Genomic DNA, 19,894 nt, shown 5'->3' with positions numbered 1-19,894 from the left:
CGCAGGGTTCTCACGCAGCATGGCCATAAAAGTGACTCAGTGAAATCTTGTAGATTTCACTGCGTCACTTTTACGAGGCGTACCTGTGAGGGAACGCCCACCCTGCGCCGGAACGCCCACATGAAACCTGCGTCTGGTCTCATGTGGCGCAGGGCTTTACAACGTGACGCATCTCCCTAGATGCGTCACATTGTAAATACGGCATGGCGCATGGTTTATGCCGCCGCTGCGTCACAAAAGTGACGCAACAACATCGTAAATGTGTCGCAAGGGGCTTGTAAAGCTACCCCACTGTGACCATCTATAGCTATATAATTGACTTTAGAGTTACAGGTAACAGATTTGGAGCGAGCAGCTCCAGATCGCAGGCTTTTGAACAGATATTGCACATGAAAGAGATTACAAACAGGCTCCCTGACATACATTGTGACTGATTAGGAATTATTTTTCTTTTAGTTGTCATGTCTATAGCATTTGATAATGTGGTAGCACATGCCTGCATCATTGTTGCATTGTAATGCACAATTGTACTGCCTCACTCCCTCTGTCAGTTACAAACAAGTTCTGCAAGCATGAAGGAAAGTTACTCTATTTGCATGGTTAGCCCCCACTTTCTGCCTGATACCTGATGTGATTTCGAACTGTAAGTGCACTGGGTCCCTCCGAACCATGCTCCCAGTGCCATATCCCGTTCCCAAAACACTGTCCCATGATTTGCACAACTTCAGCTACCCCTGTAAGTCCCTAGTAAGTGGTACCCTTGGTACCTAGGGCATGGGAACTGAAGAGAGTCCTCTGGGGCTGCAGCACTGGTTGTGCCACCCCAGGGCCCCCTCACCAAGGCTATGTATACACTCTGCTATTGCAGGGTGTGTGTGTGTGTGTTGATGCAGGACAATCCGAAGAGTCAACATGGCCCATAACCCTGTATACAAAGTGGGTGTACATCAACAGTACACTCTTCGCAAAGCGCACAACTCATAGACTATGAGGTTCAAACACAATTAAGTTTCATTACATACAATTAATTCATAGTACATAACAACATTACTTAAAGATTCCTCAAACTTTACATCAATATTTATTTGTGTACTCTGATCACCAAAAAGCATGTGTCATTTAATGGTACATCAAATTCTCAAGGAATATCCATAATCAAATTCAATTAGAAATCAGAAATCTGAATAGCTTCTTTCTTGGCTTCTGCGGTTACCCAATGCATTTCGGGTTCCTCCAAAACCGTTCGTCAGGGGAACTGTGAAATAAAGTATACTTACATGAATATATTGCTCCTCTAGACACAGTCAGGAATTGTATATATGATTGTAATAAAGTCAATATTATCCATTCCACATTTAAACATAACTGTGAAATTCCGTGAAATTTACACATGCAACCTTCGCACCAGAACCCACTGAATATAACTCCTCAGGTGTATCCGAAACTCATGCAAAATATTTTGCCTGTAAACCACATATTACTACAAAGTCACTGTACCTTAACGGCAATGGACCTCCATCCGATATAAAATCAAGTAAAAAGAAGGATTTCACCACTAGAAACAATTGGAAATAATTCATTAAAAAATGGAGTAACTGCGCTCTATCAAAATGATTCTCATGTTAAAATATTTACTCCTACTTACTCAAATGCTAATTCCAGAGAAACCAGTCTCAGTGGAATGTTCTAATGCTTTCACCGTCCCTCCATTCTAAACACGAAAAATTACCAAGTGTCAATACTTGTGTAAGTTTGTCCTACGTGAAAGATTTAAACTTCAAACATCACTCTGGAAACTTACTGGTGAAAGTAAAAGCTGGACTCTCCAAAGTTCGTGCTCTCGGTGTTCCAGCGTGCAGTGATTACCATAATCATGTTCTTCTAATTAAATTACACTGTGTTACGCGTGCGTATGTAGTTCCATGTGAAAAAAGACTCACTAGTGGAAAAAAGACTATTTAGGGGAAAAAAGACTAAGGGCAAATTTACAAGCCCCATGCGACACTTTTACGCCACAGTTGCGTCACTTTTGTGACGCAGCAGCGGCGTAAACCATGCGCCACGTTGTGACTTATTTACAACGTGACGCATCTAGGCAGATGCGTCACGTTGTAAAGCCCTGCACCACATGAAACCTGCGCCAGGATTCATGTGGGCGTTCTGTCGCAGGGTGGGCGTTCCCTCGCAGGAAAGCCACGTAAAACTGACGCCGTGAAATCTACAAGATTTCACTGAGTCAGTTTTACGACGCTGCTGCGTCAAATCCTTACGTCTGCTTGAAGCAGGCGTAAGGAGTGAGGCACCATGTTGAGTATGGGCGGCCCCTGTGCATTGAAGGAGTTGCGTCGCGCTTGCGATGTGACTCCAGCAATGCGCCGCCCGTGCGCCTGAAGATGCGTCACGCATCAGCCCCTCCTTGAACCATGGTGCGCCGCATTGTAAATGCGACGCATCTGTGGTGGTGCAAGGGAGGGATTATGTGATGCATCTGTTCTGGCACATCCCTGCTGATTTGCAGAGATGCGCCAGAAGACGTAAATATGCCCCGCTAATCGGAAAACAGTCTAGCTAATTCTCCTATGAACAACTACCGATAGTGTAGGCTTTATAAATTGACTTCTACTCAGCAAGCTTTACTAAAAATCTACCATCTCTAATGTAAAAATCTCAAATGTGCAAAATAGTTAAAAGTCAGTGATTAAAATGTGTGTGTGATGACTAAACGTGCCAAATTGATCGCCACCCAAATTTGTACAAACATTTTTCATGCATACCCATAATTTAGTGCTTGTGCAACTATTTATGTTTACATGTGGTTAAATCATACACAATATTCAGTTGAAATAAATGCGTTCAGGAAGACTATGCTCAATTCGTCATGGTAATCAACAACATTATTAAGTAGGCATCAATTTATGTTTACATGTAGATAAAAGATTCACAATATTTGTTTGAAATGAATGCATTCAGAAAGGCTGTACTCAATCCCTCATGGTAATCAACATCATTATTAAAAACATAAAGAAGGCATTATAGAAAACAAATCATCTCAATCTTATCTTTTAATCCCTTGGGTACTAGTGTTTCCAGGAACTTTATCCAAAAGATTTCTCGGCGTGCCAGCGATTTATGCATGTCTCTGTCAAATGTTGATGTTAGCTTTTCTAAAATGGAGAAACGTAATTGTGGAATGGTATACTGAGCAGCTAGCTAGTGTGATGCCAGGCATGAATTCCTGTTTTTTGTACGAATCATGCTCTTATGTTCCGTTTTTCTCACTTTTATTTTGCGTATTGTTCTTTCCATGTATGTGGGACCACATGGGCATTTCATCGCATAAATGACTAGTTCAGAGTTACAATCTGAGGAGTGTTTTAGATTCATCTTTTTGTTTCTTCCTATCTTAATTGGGTCTTCAACAATTCTCTTAAATTTTTGGAATGTATATGCGCAAATATTGGTGTGCTACTAGCCAAGGGATTGAGATGATTTGTTTCCTATAATGCCTTCTGTATGTTTGCAATAATGTTGTTGATTACCATGACTCAAAATTATTCTTGAGTGTGAGCCTCATATATTGCCTCTGAAAATACAACAAATGCTAAGCACTACCCTCTGATAAGCCTAACTGCGCACCCAGACTACTACAAAAAGAGCATTAGAATGATCTACTTTTACTTCTGTTTACCGTTTGGGGATTCTCTGGACTCTCTGCACAGTGCACCTCTTTTTTAGTACACTATATAGAGCGCCAGCTCCCTACAATGCAATTCTTAATTTGTAAAAAGTATAAGTGGCATGACACTCATCAGGAGGCCAATGCAGCTTGAACCACCCATTACCCCTTCCTTTGCTGCCAATATCTGTATTAAAATGACTTCTAACCATCACACTCCAAGTGTGACAATTAAGAATATTCCCAGCTCCCAAAGCTAGAAGAACGGCTTGGGCGACAGGCATTAGTGATTTTTCTTTAATCTTGGATTAATAAAAAACTAATGATGTGTGTTAGAAATCAGGTTGCTGATTGACCAGGATGTGAGCCTTGTTCAAGCAGCAACCTAAATCTTTTTTAAGGAAAAGGCGCAAGTAAACCCTAAACTAACCTGTGCTCACCCCTGGTAGCTTGGCACAGAGCAGTCAGCCTTAACCTAGAGGCAATGTGAAAAGCATTTGTGCAACACTTCAATCAGTAAAACACCGAAAGCACCACACAATAAGATCCCACACCAGGTTAGAAAATAGAACAACATGTAATATATAGAACATGACCCTTAACAACAAAAATCCAATCAGCAAAAGTGAAGTTATGATTTTTTATAGATTAACCTGCAGTATATCTCCTGAAAGCATAAAGCGCAAAACGTGGCTATCTGGTAGCACTGAACCAGATCAAAGTCAAATGTTCAGGCCAACCACGATGGAGCACAGTTGGTATACAGTCTGAGATTAGTACAGCTGAAAGGTTACCATCTCTAGTTTTAAACCCTTCGGTGCTCATTACAGAATGGTTCCATTATGAGCACCAGTGCTTGTGTGATCATGATGAAACCATTCCATCATGCACACATGAGCAAAAAATCCCTCAGCTGCAGAAAGGGGTTACCTTTTTTTTGCCTGGGCAGGGATTTCCTTTTTTGTGCCTGGGAAGGTGGGGAAGAGCTTCCCCAACCTCAAGAGGCATTTCTTTTTATTATCAACGTAATGACGATCGCGCGCATGGAACACTGACGTTGTTGTTGTAGTTTCAGTTTCACTGTTTTCATGCTCATTAGGCTATCCCCGCCCCGAGCACCAAAACACACATGAGAGGTATCATTGGAAAGGGGAAAATGTCGTCTTTCACTTGTGGATCCCTGCTTGGGGGTCACCGCAGGAGGGCGATCCCCAAGCAGGGATCCACCCAATAGACACCAGGGAGTTCATATCGGGGCATTAGCACCCGATCTGCTGCCCCCCCCGCCCAGGGCCGGCAAAAGCCAACAAGGCACTGACCTTTTTTTTGCAATGTGCCTAGCTGTGGATTTTGGGTCCTAGCCCAGCCGGCACCTAGGGGAACTGAGCAAATCTGTAAATTTTTTAAATCTAGATACCCAAGGAGAAACCAGGTTCTGTTACCCAGAATCCCTTGCAAACCTTAAACATTGTGAAAAAAAATAATTGTCCTCAGATTTCAGTGATGAAAAGTTGTGGAATCTGTGAGGAGCCACAAACCTTCACCCACCCAGCATTCACCCAAGTCTCCTAATTAAAATGGTACCTCACTTGTGTGGGTAGGCCTAGTATCAGTGATAGAAAATGTCCCAAAACGCAACATGAACACATTTTTCCACTTAACACTGACCCTTTTTTCGAAATGTGCCTAGCTGTGGATTTTGGATCCTAGCTCTGCCGGTAGCTAAGGAAACCTTGCAGTCCTATACATTGTGGAAAACTAGTCACTCAGGTAAATCCAGGATGGGGTGATTTGTGTGGCTCTCCCTAGGTTCTGTTGGCAAGAGTCCCTTGCAAACCTCAAACTTTGTCAAAGAAAAACAAATTTTCCTTACATTTCTGTGATGGAATGTTCTGGAATTTGTGGGGAGCCACAAACTTCCACTCTTCCAGCATATCCCAAAGTCTCCTGATAAAAATGGTACCTCACTTGTGGATAAACCTATTACCCCAGACATGACACAGCCTAAAACGTAATGTGGACACATCACATTTTTCCAGTGAAAACTGACACTTTATTTCGAAATGTGCTTATCTGTGGATTTTGGACCCTAGCTCTGCTGGCACCAAAGGAAACCTTGCAAACATATATATTTTTTTTAAACTAGACACGCTGAGGTATCCAGGATGGGGTGAGTTGTTTTGACTCTCACCATGTTATGTTACCCAGAATCACTTGCAAACCTCAACCTTTGTCAGAAAAACACATTTTCCTCACATTTTTTGCACTATGCCTAGCTGTGGATTTTGGGTCCTAGCCCAGCCGGCACCTAGGGGAACTGAGCAAATCTGTAAAAATTTTTAAACTAGATACCCACGGAGAAACCAGGTTCTGTTACCCAGAATCCCTTGCAAACCTTAAACATTGTGAACAAAAATCATTTTCCTCAGTTTTCAGTGATGAAAACTTGTGGAATCTGCGAGGAGCCACAAACCTTCACCCACCCAGCATTCACCCAAGTCTCCTAATTAAAATGGTACCTCACTTGTGTGGGTAGGCCTAGTATCAGTGATAGGAAATGTCCCAAAACGCAACATGGACACATTTTTCCACTCAACATTGACCCTTTTTTCGAAATGTGCATAGCTGTGGATTTTGTATCCTAGCTCTGCCGGTAGCTAAGGAAACCTTGCAGTCCTATACATTGTGGAAAACTAGTCACTCAGGTAAATCCATGATGGGGTGATTTGTGTGGCTCTCCCTAGGTTCTGTTGGCAAGAGTCCCTTGCAAACCTCAAACTTTGTCAAAGAAAAACACATTTTCCTTACATTTCTGTGATGGAATGTTCTGGAATTTGTGGGGAGCCACAAACTTCCACCCTCCCAGCATATCCCAAAGTCTCCTGATAAAAATGGTACCTCACTTGTGGATAAACCTATTACCCACGACATGAAACAGCCTAAAACGTAATGTGGACACATCACATTTTTCAGTGAAAACTGACACTTTATTTCGAAATGTGCTTATCTGTGGATTTTGGACCCTAGCTCTGCTGGCACCAAAGGAAACCTTGCAAACATATAATTTTTTTTTAAACTACACACGCTGAGGTATCCAGGATGGGGTGAGTTGTTTTGGCTCTCACCATGTTATGTTACCCAGAATCACTTGCAAACCTCAACCTTTGTCAGAAAAACACATTTTCCTCACATTTTTTGCACTATGCCTAGCTGTGGATTTTGGGTCCTAGCCCAGCCGGCACCTAGGGGAACTGAGAAAATCTGTAATTTTTTTTAAACTAGATACCCACGGAGAAACCAGGTTCTGTTACCCAGAATCCCTTGCAAACCTTAAACATTGTGAAAAAAATCATTTTCCTCAGATTTCAGTGATGAAAAGTTGTGGAATCTGCGAGGAGCCACAAACCTTCACCCACCCAGCATTCACCCAAGTCTCCTAATTAAAATGGTACCTCACTTGTGTGGGTAGGCCTAGTATCATTGATAGGAAATGTCCCAAAACGCAACATGGACACATTTTTCCACTCAACACTGACCCTTTTTTCGAAATGTGCATAGCTGTGGATTTTGGATCCTAGCTCTGCCGATAGCTAAGGAAACCTTGCAGTCCTATACATTGTGGAAAACTAGTCACTCAGGTAAATCCATGATGGGGAGATTTGTGTGGCTCTCCCTAGGTTCTGTTGGCAAGAGTCCCTTGCAAACCTCAATTTTTGTCAAAGAAAAACACATTTTCCTTACATTTCTGTGATGGAATGTTCTGGAATTTGTGGGGAGCCACAAACTTCCACCCTCCCAGCATATCCCAAAGTCTCCTGATAAAAATGGTACCTCACTTGTGGATAAACCTATTACCCACGACATGACACAACCTAAAACGTAATGTGGACACATCACATTTTTCCAGTGAAAACTGACACTTTATTTGGAAATGTGCTTATCTGTGGATTTTGGACCCTAGCTCTGCTGGCACCAAAGGAAACCTTGCAAACATATAATTTTTTTAAACTAGACACGCTGAGGTATCCAGGATGGGGTGAGTTGTTTTGGCTCTCATCATGTTATGTTACCCAGAATCACTTGCAAACCTCAACCTTTGTCAGAAAAACACATTTTCCTCACATTTTTTGCAATGTGCCCAGCTGTGGATTTTGGGTCCTAGCCCAGCCGGCAACTAGGGGAACTGAGCAAATCGGTACATTTGTTAAAACTAGATACCCAAGGAGAAACCAGGTTCTGTTACCCAGAATCCCTTGCAAACCTTAAACATTGTGAAAAAAAATCATTTTCCTCAGATTTCAGTGATGAAAAGTTGTGGAATCTGCGAGGAGCCACAAACCTTCCCCCACCCAGCATTCACCCAAGTCTCTTAATTAAACTGGTACCTCACTTGTGTGGGTAGGCCTAGTATCAGTGATAGGAAATGTCCCAAAACGCAACATGGATACATTTTTCCACTTAACACTGACCCTTTTTTCGAAATGTGCCTAGCAGTGGATTTGGGATCCTAGCTCTGCCGGTAGCTAAGGAAACCTTGCAGTCCTATACATTGTGGAAAACTAGTCACTCAGGTAAATCCAGGATGGGGTGATTTGTGTGGCTCTCCCTAGGTTCTGTTGGCAAGAACCCCTTGCAAACCTCAAACTTTATCAAAGAAAAACACATTTCCTTACATTTCTGTGATTGAATGTTCTGGAATTTGTGGGGAGGCACAAACTTCCACCCTCCCAGCATATCCCAAAGTCTCCTGATAAAAATGGTACCTCACTTGTGTGGATAAACCTAGTACCCACGACAGGACACAGCCTAAAACGTAATGTGGACACATCAGATTTTTCCAGTGAAAACTGACACTTTATTTCGAAATGTGCTTATCTGTGTATTTTGGACCCTAGCTCTGCTGGCACCAAAGGAAACCTTGCAAACATATAATTTTTTTTAAACTAGACATGCTGAGGTATCCAGGAAGGGGTGAGTTGTTTTGGCTCTCACCATGTTATGTTACCCAGAATCACTTGCAAACCTCAACCTTTGTCAGAAAAACACATTTTCCTCACATTTCTGTGATGGAAAGTTCTGGAATCTGCATGGATCCACACTCTTCCACCCTCCCAGGATTACCCAAAGTCTCCCCATAAAAATGTTACCTCACTTGTGTGGGTAGGCCTAGTGCCAGCGAAAGGAGGCGTCCCAAAACGCAACGTGGACACACCATATTTTTCCGGTAAAAACTGACCCTTTTTTCTAAATGTCCTTGGCTGTGGATTTTGGAGCCTAGCTCTGCCGGCCCCAAAGGAGCCTTACAAACATATACATTTTTGAAAACTAGACACGCAGGGGAATCCAGGATGTGGTAACTTGCGTGGCTCTCATCAGTTCTGTTACCCAGAATCCCTTGCAAATCTCAAACTTTGTAAAGAAAAACGCATTTTCCTCACCTTTCTGTGATGAAAAGTTCTGGAATCTGCATTGATCCACAAACTTCCATGCACTCAACATTCCCCAAAGGCTCCTGGTAAAAAGTGTACCTAACTTGTGTGGGTAAGCCTAGCACCCGCAACAGGAAATGGGCCAAAACACAATGTGGGCACACCACATTGTTCCAAGTGAAAACTTACCATTCTTGTGCAATGTGCCTAACTGTGCATTGTGGATCATAGCTCTGCCGGGACCTAAGGTAACCAAGCACACCTATACATCTATTGGTCTCACAGATCTATTGGAAAATCCTCTCTTGTAAGATTCCAGTCCGGGTTTCCACGCTGAGCCTCTGAGCTGAGGTGTGCGCGAAATGAGGAGGATGCGAGGAGGATGCCGGCTGCACCAGACCTCGGTCCCCAGTAGTTCTGCCCTCTGTTTTTGCTCTCTGTCTTTGTCTGTGACCCCCTCTCTTTGCAGAAGGAGTGGGGTCGAGCGGAGCTGTGCACAGTGGTGCAGCGAGCTGAGTGGAGCGGGGCTGGGTAGTGTGAGCCTTCCGGAGCTCCGAGACCTGAGCACCGAGCCCTGGTTGCGTGAAGTCCTGAAGTACTGAGGTCGTGAGGTCCTGAGCCCCCGGAGCCCCGAGCCTGAGAGCATTCAGGGGTGAGAGGTCAAAGGGCTGAAGGGCTGAAGGGTCTCTAACTAAACATCACATGCCCGACCTTTTACACACCGGTGAGGACACTCTTCTGTCCCATGCAGAGGTGAGCAATGGGAGTAACCTGGTGAGCGCCGTGAGGTTTATAGAGGCACCGATGATCTGCAGCGAGGTAGCGTGATGTTGGCAGCCAACGCCTCCAACGTGCACAAGAGGTTTGAGGAGACGCTGGTGTGCATCTGTTGACAGAAGGCATTTGTCCTGTGACTGCTTCCATTAAAAAATTCCTGCCTAGTGCTGCAAGGCCGCAAGGTGGCAAGGTTTGTGGCTGTTCATCTGAAGACCCCTGAAGATTACAGGAGCTGTGGGGGGGGCATTATCAAGCACGCAAACGATAGGGAAAAAGGAGTGCTAGGAAAAGCGCAAGCAGGGTAAACGCAGGAGTGGTAGACCTGCGGTCACGCTGACACGCTAAAAAATCGCCGATGCCGAGGAAGCAATAAGTAACCATGACACCGTGCCCTGCAGGAGTTGTCCATGACCCTGAGCAAAAGACTGTAAACTGCGTTACAACTGTGACTGTGATCGCGGGTCTAAGGGGGTGTGAGAGTGCTCCTTCTGGGAGTGCTATAGGACACTCAGGATATCTAGCAGAGACTCAGAGCTGAATGAGCACCTTCATTGGAAAGTGACCTTGTGAATCTTCATATACTTTCCCTTGACCTGCTTTGTCTATACTGTGGCGCATAAGTAAACACCATTTTACTAGTAGAACAAGTATTAGATATTTTTTGTAAGGTAAAGGGGAAGGAAGTAAGCAAGGCACTCACTGGAAATGCGTTCAGGTAAAGAAAGATCTTTGGGTACTCCAAAAAAACATGCTCGAAAAAATCAAGCACCAAAAGTGCTAAAAAAGGCTAAAGTTCAAATTAAGGGGGCGAATCAGAAGCTAATCTAACCAATAGCTAGGATGTTTGAAAAATCCACAAAAATCCCACAGAAATTCGACTTTATGAGAGATCCAACAACCGAACTCATGTCAATGCAATCATAACCAGAATCAAAAAGTTTACAGTCCCCAATCAAGCCAACAAACATGTCGAAAGAGAATGCAGTTTTAGATGATGTAGTTGATTTACATTGGGATTCGGACCAGGTTAATGATCAGCAAGCTAAAGATCTTGAAGGACAAAGAAATGAGCAAATAGGTAATGTGGACTCAACACATCTAGTACATCCCTTGTATCAAACATTCTCTCCAGAAACGGGAAATAGTGTCGTATAAAAATAGGATGGAAGTAACAACGAAGAAATGTAAACAAATTGATAACACCAAGAATGTACATATTGGAGGAGTTCCGTTGCCACTAGAAGTTAAAGTTGACATTAGCAAAAAAATGAGGATTTAGTCAATGAACATGCACTGACCACTGAAGCATCATATCGAAAGGACAATCAAAAGAAAAAAATTGACCATACATCAGGAAACCAACAAAAAGGCTCTACTGGTATAATTAGTTCCGTATATGGGCCAACTGTGCAAATAAATGCTGGCGGAGAAAATATCATGGAACAGAGCTATGAAAACCGAGAACGACTAGAACAGGCCACTACAAATCAATTAAAAACATCAGTTATTATAAATAAAATTCTAGGAAGCAATGATCAACCTGTACTTACAAATGAATATACCACTAATAATACCAGTGTGCCACCGCCAAAAAATGCATCAGCATTAGCAAATAAAGAAAGTGGACATAATGATAGCAATATCTCAACATGTTCTTAGGAAACATACATGGACAAAAAACCTAAAAATCAAGACAACAAAGATGTAGGATCCATATGGCATATATTCTATCAAACGTCAGTATTAACCCTTGAAGCTCTATCAGTACAATCTAACAAAATGGACACTCAAATTGACATACTAGGAGTTATGGCAAATGCAGTTGCCGGGATTGAGAATAAACTAGCCGAACTGAATAATCTCATAATTAAAGCCCAAAGGGAACAGTGTACATGTGCTCGCTTAATTAACAAATTGGTAACTATTCCGGATGTTGTGAATACAATCCTAGAGGATGTCAAAGATATTGTCCGCAAAAAAAAGGAATATCGTAAGGAGGATGGGCGTCATTCAGATAAAAGGGTATCTGCTCTAGCAGAAAAGCAGGAGCAACTGAGTGTCAAAAAGATACCGAGGACCTTATTAAATCGAGCACGGCAATAATACAGAGAATAAATAAAGAAATAAACAAGACAAAAGGTAACAAAATACTGTCGGTCTCATCACATGAGATGAATAAGGAAGGAGAAAACAATGAGAACTCAATAGCCTTCAAAATAACAAAAAGACAGAGAAAAAAACTACGTAATGCAAGAAATAAGGGGAAAAAGGAAAGTACGCCACGAATAGATATTAAATTGGAAACATCTATAAAGGAAAGAGCAGCAATAACAGATATTAAATTAGATCCATCTTCTAACACGGTTGAAGTAGGAGGAAAACTAAGGAAAAAATTAATAGGAAACCAAGAAGGTAATGTGAGTGGGATGAAATCTACAAAATCTACAAAAACAATTGACAGAAAAGAAAACTATTATGATATTTTTGCTAAGTTTGCCTCGCTAGGACAAATATAATTACACCAGCAGAAAGTACCAACCAAATGCCTTGTGCTCCTGAATCCGAAGTAAATAGGGCCCATGAAAAAGAAGTACAACACAAAATCAATGGAAATGGTTGTGTAATAAAAGAGGTAACTTCTTGTGATATTCGAAGTGAACAAACAAAAAATATGACCCAAGCCCCTAAATATACTTGAACCTAGACCTACAGTGCATAATCAGAATGATGAGCCAAATTATATAGGTCCATCGGTCCAGAAGTTAATATATCAAGACCAAAATACTGCATCAAGCTAAGTTAGGAATACAAACCAACAAAAAGATAATCCGGCTAGGAACAAATTGTGGGCTGACAGAACAACGATTATTTCTTGGAAAGTAAAGGAAATGATAGAGCAAACGACGTACAAAAACATGGGATAATCTAGTGATTAAAAGAAGTCGCAGAACAGGCAGATTACATATGAGGAAAACGGAAGAATTGAGGACAAAAAACTGTGAAACAGGGCTCCCAAAAAAGTCTGCTCAAATTATCTTTACACCACTATATGTCTCAACGGGGAACACATGATATTTTAAATAGAGGAAATATCCTTCCGCTAATGAAGACAATAACAACATTAGAAAATGTAACATCTGAAGATATTGAATGTGTAGGTTTTTTACCTAATCCTGAAGGAAGACATCCACTAATGTTGTTAACAGTGGCCACTGTGTCTATAGCGGATTTAATCATGCAAGAGCATGGAATCTTTCAAAATTGGGGGATATTAATCAGCCAACCAATTTCAAAGGTCTATCCAACACCTTTTTTTTAAAAAGGAAGCCCGACAAAAAAAAACAAAGCCAGAAAAAACTGATTCAGTCTTTTCCATATTAGGAAATCCCCTAGGCAAAACAAGTCTTAAAGATAAAAAATTGCCTAATATAATAAAAGGAGAAAACAGAAATGGAGTAAATGAAAAATGGATCACAACAGCCTTACATGATAATAAAGAACATTGACAAATCTCATCACAGGCAGTTTTACAAGAGCAGAATATGGACACTTCTATAATAAGGATCTGCTCATGGAACATAAATGGGATTTGAAAAGAAAAACAAGCATTACCACATTCCAGTCATGTAATACTATTGCAGGAAACATGGGCAATGGACCCATTTATGTTAAAACAATGTAAAGGATATTTTGAACCTGTAATCAAATACCACAAATGTGACCATCCTTGTGAGGGGGTAGCAATATTCTTACTGATTGATTTAAAAGCAAAACATGAGCGCTTAGTTACGAATAATTCTAATCTTCTTGCGGTAAAGCTACGATATATATCCAGCAAAAGTAGGATACAAAAAAACCCTCATTGTAATCAACATATATATACCGCCAAAACAGACCTCCAGGAAAGAAATGTGTGCTGCTCTTAATAATTTACTTCTGGAGCAAATCTTGGAAGAGCATTTGGCAGATTATATCGTAACAGGTGATTTCAATATAAACTTGTTAATATCCTTCCTACGGGATGACTTTGTTCAGTCCCAAAATCAACAATGGGAAATCCCTGAACCAAAAATAGAACCTAGAACAACTAACAAACAAAATATAATGGGGGGACATTTTTTAATGGACATGGAAGCGCTGGGACTTAAAGGGCCAGATGTAGGTAGGGATTTACCGGTCGGTAACGGCCGAATTCGGCCGTTACCGACCGGTAAATGCAATTTGAGATGTAGGGCCCTGTATTTTACAGAATCGGTAAATTTACCGATCGGTAAATTTACCGATTCTGTAAAATACCGAGTCGGTATTTTTACCGATTCGGTAAAATTGATATGTAGGTGGGACTCTTCTGAGTCCCACAAGCATTAAAAAATCGGTATTTTACCATCAAATCCTATTTGATGGTAAAATACCGATTCCGGTGTGCATGCACATGTGTGCATGCACACCTGTGCCATATGACAGGCAGAACTGCCCTTAGGGCAGGTATGCCTGCCACATGGCACCCGAACCCGTTTTGGGGGTGCTAGAGGGTGTCAAAGTGACACCCCCTGCACCCTTGTGAAATTCGGTATTTACCGATTCGGTAATTACCGAATCGGTAATGCCCATTCATTCCTATGGGCTTCAAAGCCCATAGGAATGAATGGGCATTACTGGTCGGTATTTACCGAATCGGTAAATACCGAATTTTACCGATTCGGTAAATGCACATCTGGATTTACCTACATCTCGGGACTTCTATTTTACCACTTCTTAAATACCGAATCGGTATGATTCGGTATTTAAGAGGTGGTAAAATAAAATTACCTACATCTGGCCCTAAGACTATTAAACGGTAGATTCCAATAGACATTCCACCAGCTTGGTCATTTCATTAACAAAATGGTAATTCACGCATTGATTATACAATGACATAATTCTGTACCTTCAACAAAGTGATTTCCTACCACTTGAATAAAGTCATAGCGAATAAATTATTGAGATAAACTGTCCTGTCCAAAACCTCAAAAGTATTTGACAATGCAAGGCCAGACTTGTACCATCAATTATAGGAAACTTATATGGAAACCATAAAATGCGGATGATATTAAGGAAAAAGCGCAAAGTCTAGTTAAAGAATGTTTTAAAGAAACAACGATGAGAACAGTAATTGAGCAATGGGAAAAATTCACACAGTAAATAGTGAATTATAATGAAAACACATCATGTGTACAAACAAAACAAGCGACTCAGACTGAAACAAGAGAAACTAACATCTATCTCCCGTATACTGTGAGAAAGAGTAGACGTACGCGTAATAGACCTAGGAAACAGTTAATCAAGTTTCCGCTTAAAGATATACGGGTACAATTAAAAAATACAACCTGAGGAAACTAATTTGGAACGAAAAAAATAAAGCCAGACAAGAACTGTGGACAAAAATCTTCCACGCAAGTACTCTAACAAATTCAAGGGAGTTCTGGAGATTGATTAACGGTCTAGCTAGACCAAATAAATCTGCTGTAGGATCTGCCTTATCTGAAGATGAATGGGCTATGTTTCCAATAAAACATCTAAACCCATAGACTTCAGCAAATATTCAATGTAACAAACAGGAAAAGAAGATTAAAACTGACCTGGAATGCGATTGTGAAATTTATATAACCAAATCACAAGTGGCCAAGCTGATAAAGAAACAGAAGGATGGGGCTCCTGGTCCCAATAGCATTCCGTTTGCACTGTACAAGGAAGCACCAGATTTTTGGTCTGTCTACCTAACTGATGTCCTTAATGAAGTGGTTCAGAGTGGATTAATTCAGAAATCGTGGAGAGGCTCAATAATATCTCCTATGTTTAAGAAAAGAAATTGGCAAATGACGGAAAACTATTGTTTCATTACCCTTCAAGATACGGATGCAAAACTGTTTACTGGGATTCTAATATTGATTTTAACAGATTGGGCAAAGGAGAAGCAGGTACTGCCCCCAAACCAAACAGGCTTCATTAAAGGTCTTGGAACATCTACAAATATACTAATATTATCTATACTAATTGATAAGGCAATTTTAGCAAAACAACCCTTATATTTTTGTTTCATGGATTTTAAATCTGCTTTTTATTGTGTTGACAGACAACTTTTGTGGGCAAAACTTAAAAACCAAGGAATTCCTGACACATTGTTAAAAATGATTAAGCTTCTGCACTCCGATACTTGGGTCTGGGTGAGGATTGGTGATCGACGCACACTAACAAACACAATTCCCACATCTAGCGGACTTAAACAAGGGTGCGTCCTGGCCCCCTTACTTTTTAATTTATTTTTAGCTGATCTCTCTAGTGTTTTGAATAAAATTAATGCACATCCTCCAAAGTTAGCAGATAAACAGATATCCAACTTGTTGTATGCAGATGATGTTATACTCTTAAGTCATACCAAAATTGGATTGCAACGATTAATCAACGGCATTTTTAAGTATTCAAAGGCAAATGGTATGGTAATAAATGAAGCTAAGACCAAAGTAATGGGTATTACAAAAAACACGCGACTTAAACATAAATAGAAATGTTTTTGGGAAGATAATGAATTAGAACAAGTTGTTTTCTATAAATAACTTGGTGTTATTTTTTATGACAATGGAAACTTCCTGCCACAAAAATTGGACACAAGGAAAGCAAATACCCTTTTTTCGGCATTTAGGACTATTCAGAAAGCTATAGGTGATTTGTCTTAACACCCTTTTTAAAAAATAATTGCTGCAAAACTACTACCTACTTTAACGTATGGTAGCGACGCAGTTAATAGGAAAGATGCGGTGATCATTAATAGTACGGTAGCTAAAACTTACAGAATCTTATTCTCCCAAGCGCAGGTGAGGTTGGAATTTGGGCTAAATAATCAGCTATATGCAAGGAAAGGGCAAGCACTTAAAGTATGGAATAGAATAAAAAATGATCAAGATAACCAAATGTCTCGTCTATTGTGGCAGGAAGTGAAATATAACAGAAAAGTATATGTCTGGTCCTATCTAAATACAGCAATAGTAGAATGTGGTATAACATCGATTTGGAACACCACAATCGCACAGGACAGCATTAAAAAACAATTAATAAACTTACCAAACATCTCTCCTTGATAAAGGATAAAGATATGTTTGTAAAAAGAAAACTTGCATGGGCAATCACAAATGGTTTTAAGAGAAAAAAGGTTCAAGAATATCTGGAAACATCATGGTCTAAGAAAAATAAACACATCTTCATCGACGCTAGATTTGGTTGCTTTCCAGGATTATGTCACTTACCACCATGGAAGAGAACTGAAGAAAACAAAATATGCAGGCTCTGTAAATCCAGAAAAGAAAACATTATACATTTATTATGTATTTGCCAGGATTTGGAATATGAAAGAAAACTTACCCTTAAGAGACTGTTCAATAATTGTCGAGTAAGAACAAGTAGTCAAGCCCGGATAGCATGTTTAAATTCTGAAGACTTATTATTGAATTCAGCATTTGTGAAATTTCTATGTGCTGTAGGGAAAAATTTGGAGGTTATTATTTAATTTACTAATGGATTGAGCTAATATATATGAAATATTATCATGTTTTTGGATATAAACCTAAATGATTGATTGTTTTATAACATGTTAGCTATTTTTTGTAAGATTTTAATTAATCAAACAAAATAAATAAACTTGAAACTTGAAACTTATACATTTTTCGAAACTAGACATCCAGGGAAATCCAGGATGTGGTGACTTCTGTAGCTCTCCCCATGTGCTGTTACTCAAAATCCCTTACAAACCTTAAACTTTGTAAAAAAAACAACACAATTTCCTCATATTTCTGTGATGGAAAGTTGTGGAAAATAAGGGCAGAAACAAACATCCACCAACCCAGCATTCCCCAAAGTCTCCCGATTAAAATGGTACCTCACTTGTGTGGGTAGTCCTAGTGCCCGTTACAGGTAAAGGGCCAAAATGTACTGTGGAGACTTCAAAAATATCGATTACAAAAAGACTTTGGGGCCCATTAGGATGTCGGGCGGATCGCCACAGCCATGCGGGCGGTGGCGATCCGCCCCCCAACATCCTTGCCCGCCTGCCATCCATTTCCGCAGCGGACGGAATCACCGTCTGCCGCTTTTCCGCCCCGGTCGCCTTGCGACCGCGGCGGAAAAGGGTTTATATGGTGGCGGTGTCTGCTAGACACTGCCATCTATATTAGGATGCAGGCAGGAGGGTGGGAGGGTGCCTTTCCGTGGCGGAGGCATGCGGTTTATCAGTTTGGGGGCCCGTTGGGGGCTCCCAGGATGATGGGGGGGAGGAACATGGGGGTACCTATGGTACCCACCTACATGTGCATTCACAACATGGCAGGCACCGCACGGTGCCTGCCACGTTGTGCATGCACATGCACAACATGCATTTTTAGTGTTGTGGTGGGCGGTGCTGAGAGCACCGCCCGCCACAATGTTAAAAATGCGATATGCGCCCGCCACTGTGGCGGGCGCATCCTAATACCCCCCACGGGACGCCCGCCCTTATGGCGGGCGGTCCTGTTATCCGATAGGATGGCGGGTGGACAAAGTCCGCTCATCATCCTAATGGCCCCCTTTGTTTTGTGAGGGAGTGGTTTTAGGTACCGGTTCAGTGGCGATCTAGGGAAACAAAGCAATCCTAGACATTTCTGAAAACTAAACACCTGAAGGAGGTCGGGGAGGTGTGGCTTGTGTGGATCCCCCAACAGTTTCTTACCCAGAATCCCTTGCAAACCTCAAATTTAGCTATAAAATCATATTTTCCTCCCATTTCTGTCTGGAGTTATTGTGCTGGCACAAGCTACCTACCTCCCAGTGTCCCCTCGGTCTCACGAGTAAAATGATACCTCACTTGTCGGGGTAGGCCAAGGGACTGCAATTGGGAAGGGCCAAAACCATAGGGGTTGAGGGGATAGCATAGCAAGCTCTAAGAGCTATATTTTTTTTATAAGTATTTATAGGTGGACTCTGCATTAGACACCCACACAAGTGAGGTATCATTTTTATCTGGAACCAAAGGGGAATGCTGGATGGTAGGATATTTGTGCCAGTGCAGTGATTCCAGGCAGAAATGTGAAGAAAATTTGACTTTTTCATCAAAATTTGAGGTTTGCCAGGGATTCTGGGTAGGAAACATGTGGTAAATTCACGCAAGTTACACCTCCCAGGACTCTACTGTGTGTCTAGCTTTAGGAAATGTGTGAGTTTAGTAGGTTTCCCTAGAAGGCCACCGAGCCAAGGACCCAAAAGCAGGTGGCCCCTAGCAAAACCAGGTCATTTTGTGATAGAACGTTGTGGTAACACAAATTTCCTACCACCCAGTGTTCCCCCAGGTCTCCCGATAAAAATGGTACCTCACTTATGTGGATGGGCTAACTACTCGCAGCGATTGAGGGGATAGCACAGCAAACTCTTAGGCTATATTTTCTTTAAATTAAAATAAATGTTTAGGTGATTTTGCACCGGACACCCACAGAAGTGAGGTATAATTTTCATCGAGAAACCAAGGGGAATGCTGTGTGGGAGGACATTTGTGCTCCCACAGTAATCCCATACAGAAATGTAAGGATAATGTCATGTTTAATCTAAATATGTGTGAAAGGCTCCAGATGCTTCGCAGAGGCTGAACAGCTGATAATCCCAAACTCCCACTCACTGGTGTCGCAGCGAATTATCTACTTGACCAGCAAGGGGGGGAAAGGGGAAATGGAGTGAGAAAGAAGAGACACTCTGTTGCTGGCACCCCGGTCAGACTCTGGAATATTCTACTGCTTCTCCAGACATCTTAAGTGAGGTGTCTAATGCACACAAAAGAGGGATGGGGGTTTTGAGAACACTACACTCAGAATCATTTAACATTCTATACTCTATATAGCTTTCATCCCACCAGCTCACTGCAGAGTTTTCGTCTCTCTTCTATATTAAGTAAGTATGGAGTTTTGAAGATTCTATCTAAAAGAGAAATAAACTACATTAATGACATTTTCCTATTCAG

This window comes from Lissotriton helveticus, chromosome 2_1, assembly GCF_964261635.1.
Source record: "Lissotriton helveticus chromosome 2_1, aLisHel1.1, whole genome shotgun sequence".
NCBI classification, from domain to species: domain Eukaryota; kingdom Metazoa; phylum Chordata; class Amphibia; order Caudata; family Salamandridae; genus Lissotriton; species Lissotriton helveticus.
This window is presented reverse-complemented; position numbering follows the sequence as displayed.